The sequence below is a fragment of the Hibiscus syriacus genome, unplaced genomic scaffold (genome assembly GCF_006381635.1).
Source record: "Hibiscus syriacus cultivar Baekdansim isolate YM2019G1 unplaced genomic scaffold, ASM638163v2 tig00117000_pilon, whole genome shotgun sequence".
NCBI lineage: Eukaryota > Viridiplantae > Streptophyta > Magnoliopsida > Malvales > Malvaceae > Hibiscus > Hibiscus syriacus.
In genome coordinates, this window is record NW_024063516.1 from 863,566 (window position 1) to 868,558 (window position 4,993).

Here is a 4,993-nt window from a genome sequence, read left to right on the forward strand (position 1 = left end):
TAAAAACAATGTAGTGTCAACCTTCACTTCTGAAAAACCTTTTTCAATTAAAAAATTTGACAATCTTTCATACCAAACTCTAGGAGCTTTTTTAAACCATAAAGAGCTTTTGTCAAATTAAGAACATGATTTGGAAATTTTGAATCTTCAAAACCAGGAGGTTGTTCCACATACACTTCTTCTTTTATAAAACCATTTAAAATGTGCTTTTAATATCCATTAGATATAATTTAAATTCATTGAAGCATGCAAATGCTAATAACATTCTAATTGATTCCATCCTAGCTATGGGAGCATATGTTTCATCATAGTCCATGTCTTCTTCTTGAGTATAGCCTTGAGCAACAAGTCTAGCCTTGTTTCTTACCATATTACCACTTTCATCAAGCTTATTCCTAAATACCCATCTAGTACCTATAGTAGATTTATTACTAGGCCTTTCAACTAATGTCCATACATTACTTCTCTTAAATTGATTTAACTCTTCTTGGATAGCCATAATCCAATGTTCATATTTTAATGCTTCTTTAATATTCTTAGGCTCAATGCATGAGATAAATGCAACATAATTACAAATATTTCTAAGAGAAGATCGAGTTATGGATCACCTATAATTTCACCATCCTTGACATAGTTGTATTCTTTTGGGTAAGATACTTCCCTTTCTTCAATGGTTGGATTCTCGAGAGGATAATGAGTTTCCTCATCTTTCGTTTCTTCCTTTGATGATGGTTCTCCAACGTCATGTCCAACGTCATTTATATTTATAATGCATACATCATCATTCACACAAGAATCCTTCCTCGAAAGGGGATTATCATCGAAAACAACATGTATAAATTCTTCTACAACTAAAGTTATTTTATTAAATACTCGATAAGCTTTAGAATTTAAGGAATAAAACAGAAAAATTACTTCATCACTTTTAGCATCAAATTTGCCAAGATTGTCTTTACCGTTGTTTAAAACAAAACATTTACATCCAAAAGGATGAAAATAATTAATGTTAGGCTTTTTATTTTTAAAAAGTTCATATGGAGTTTTCTTCAAAATAGGCCTAATAATTACTCGATTAATAACATAACAAGCGGTATTTGTGGCTTCCGCCCAAAAATATTTTGGCAAATTGTATTCACAAGCATGGTTCTAGCCATTTCTTCTAAAGTTCGATTTTTCCTCTCAACAACTCCATTTTGTTGAGAGGTTCTAGGTGCTGAAAAATTATGGGTAATACCATTAGAATTAAAAAATTCAGTAAATCCAAGATTTTCAAATTCAGTTCCATGATCACTCCTAACACTAGTTATAGAGTAACCTTTTTCGTTTTGGATTACTTTTGAAAACGTGATGAATTTTTCTAATGCTTCATCTTTAATACTTAAAAATAGAACCCAAGTATATCTAGAATAATCATCTACCAATACAAATGCATATTGTTTTCCACCCAATCTAGTAGTCCTAGATGGCCCAAAAAGATCTATATAGATCAATTGTAATACTCTACTAGTTGATACATCATTAATGGACTTAAAGGAGGTTTTTCTATGTTTTCTTTTAGCACAAGCATCACAGATTTTAGCATTATCAAATTTTAGCTTAGGCAGCCCTCTTACTAAGTCTCTTTGAATTAACCGTTGCAAAACACTCATACTAGCATGTCCTAATCTCCTATGCCATAACAAACTATCATGCTCATCCTTAGAAACTAGGCATAAATTAGTCATATTGATAGAATCTAAATGCATCATGCATATGTTTCCTATTCTATGACCAACAAGCATAATCAAAATAGATGCAATGTCAATCAATTTTGCAAACACTTAATTTAAAAATAAGACATTGTATCTTTTGTCAGATTCATCTAATCGGATTATGCTTTAATCCATTCACATACAAAACATTAAGCAATGTTGATTATCGAGATTAAAAGCACATGCATAAAGTTTTTGAAAATGTTATGCATTAAAACTTTATAATATTTAAAAAAAATCTATGCATAAACATTAAGAAAAATTTAAGGTCAAAATTTTGCAAAACCAAAGTTCTTGAAAAATCGATATCAATTGTTAAAGAGATATCAATTACATTTTAAAAACCAATTTTGACCCAAAAATTAATATGATTAACTAGAGTTTATAAAACATTACCAAAAATTACTATGTTCATCATATAATATTTTTCAACATACATGAGATAAAACATAATCATTTAGAATTATTCAACATTTAAAACCTCATGCATGCATAAACTAAATGAGCAACCAAATAAAATAAAAACATTAAGTTTAGATGTTTCTCATTCATTTTTCATGTGTGGCTAGAGCATCTTGAATATCATCATCTTCATCACCATTGCTCCCACACACCTACAAGAGACATTTAAGTAGATTTTGATATCCAAATTGCTTTGGATCCTTGAACATTAGTTTCAATACATCTTGTTCCTTTTGGAACCCATACTTGTCTAATTTTAAATCGTTTTCCTTTCTTTAAAGGACAAGTATGTTCCTTATGACCATGATAATGACAATGTGAACATATTGTCATTATTGAACTAGATGAATTATTTAAAATGATCTATTTTTCTTTTGTTAAACATTCAACCTTAACTTTCAAATCGAAATTTTCATTTTCAATACTTTTAAATTTCATTTTTGAAAGCTCTAAATCCTTCTTCAAGATTTCATTTTGATTTTCAAAATCCATTTTCGTTTCTAGAAGAAGTTTATTTAATTTGAAAATTTCTTTTTCAAAGTTTTCAGATTTTATTTTTGAAAGCTCTAACTCCTTTCTCAACATTTCATTTTGATTTTCCAAGTCTGTTTTAGCTTTCAAAAGAAGATCATTTTTAGCAATAAATTTAGAAATCAGATTTTTATATTTGGAGTTCATGCTCTCAAACTCCGAAAATAATTCATCATAAGCATCTTGTAGTAACTCATTAAAAGATTTTGAATTTAATCTATTTGAGTTAGGAGATACCTTTAGCTCTGTGAGAGCTAATAGAGACATCATCTTTATTGGTTCTTCTTCTTCCTTGTCTCTATAGATCTCCTCAAGCTTATACCACATCTCCTTGGCATTTGAACAAGAAGAAACTCCTTTATATACATTAGGATCAATTGCACAACACAACATGTGCATAACCTTTGTGTTTTGTTGAGATTTCTTCCGTTCTTGATCACTCCACTTCTTTGCCTTCTGTTCACGTGTTGTGAGTACTATAAATTATACGCAAATAATGTGCAAGTATACACAATCGCTCAAATAATATAATGATGAGTGAGTATCGTCTCCACAGGGATTGGGTAAAATTACAAAAGTCTAACCAAAGCAATGCACTATTCTATCTAAGTATAGTTAGTCTTGATATATACAAATGTCACGGAAATGTAAATGTGTATGCTGGTGGATATGTAGTGATGGTCTGATGGTGTAGCAAATGGAAATGCAATGACAATGATGGATGTTTAATTTTGAGTATGGTGAAATGTCAAGGCAATGAAAAATGGTAAAAACAGTAAATAAAAATAAAATGAAAAGAAAATAATCCTCACGTGACAAGCTTCCAAGAAAATGAATGGTAGGGATTGATCTACGGATGCTAAACTTATTTCTCAAGTATATTTAAGCTAACTGGTCTTTACTTACTCGACAGGGCTTTCCTAAAGTGTTCTAAAGAATAGGATGCTAAACTTATTTAACCTAACAGAATAGGATGCCAAGGCATCTGCTCTCACTCAACGATGTTGGCCAGCCTACCCTATTGATAAAGACACCCTTTTTAGTCATTGAAATCCTATCCTAGCCTCTTCCGAGATCTAAGGGATTAAGTTGTAATATTCCTAGGCCGGTTCAAAGCCCCTTGAAAATACTATAACCCATTGCTTATGAGGATCTTAGCTTGCGTTTCTTCCGAATACTTACAAGTATTTTTAGTCTAATATTCTTCCGAATACCAAACCTTCATCTAAGAAATGAACATTTTCATGCCTCTTACAAGCCTAGATGGTGAAGCATTCATAAGCAAAGCAAATAAAGAACCAAAATAAACTTAAATATACCATTAAAAATAAAGTTCAAACAACCATTAAATCAACCACCACCAAATAAGTTAGTTCATGGTGGGGTTCAAAATATCCAAACACAAAGTCATGAAAATATTTGTTCAAACAAACCACAAATAAATATAAAATAGCAGCAAAAAGGGAAGTTGAGAAGAAGCCTTCGACGCGCCACCAGAGGTCTCCTATCGGCCACTGTGAACCACCTAGCTCGCTAGCTCCTTTCGGCTCCTAGCTCACCACTCCTTGGAGCTTTATCAATGGAGGAATATCCAAAGGAAGAAGAAAGGGAAAGAGAAAATAAAAATGTGATTTTTTTGCTACCGTATGTGTCCTCCTCTTTTTTCCCCCATGAGGTGTCATATATAATAAAAAATATCTAGGGGGTAATGATGAGGTTGTTGGGTGCAAAATACCCCTCATACCCCTAGAATCACATGTTGGGTGTGAACCTTATCCTCCAAGTGGCAGTGGTTCTTTGGCAGCTCTGGCAGGCGGTTACAGCAGTCCTTCACGTGCAGAGACAGCTGTCCAGTGCCAGCTGTCCTTATGCCGAAATATTTTTTTGTCTTTTTCTGAGCCGAAAATGCCAAGGCATTTCAATCTGCTTTAGCAACGTGTGATGTTGCGGCATTGCTTCCCAAAGAATCCTTTTTCTTGCTATTCCCTGCACACTACAAACAAACTTACACCTTTCCCTCAAACAGCACCATTAAGAAATAAAATAACACAACCACCACAAATGCACTATATGCAACTACATGATCCTAAAATGCCTAAAATGAGCTTCTAAACAAACAATAACTTAAGTGAAAAAGGCCTTAAAAGTAGCCTTTTTAGGAAGTTAACACACCCCCAAACTTAAGCTATTGCTTGTCCTCAAGCAATGGATAGTAATTACATAAGCAGAATGTCATGGCAATGTTCTAC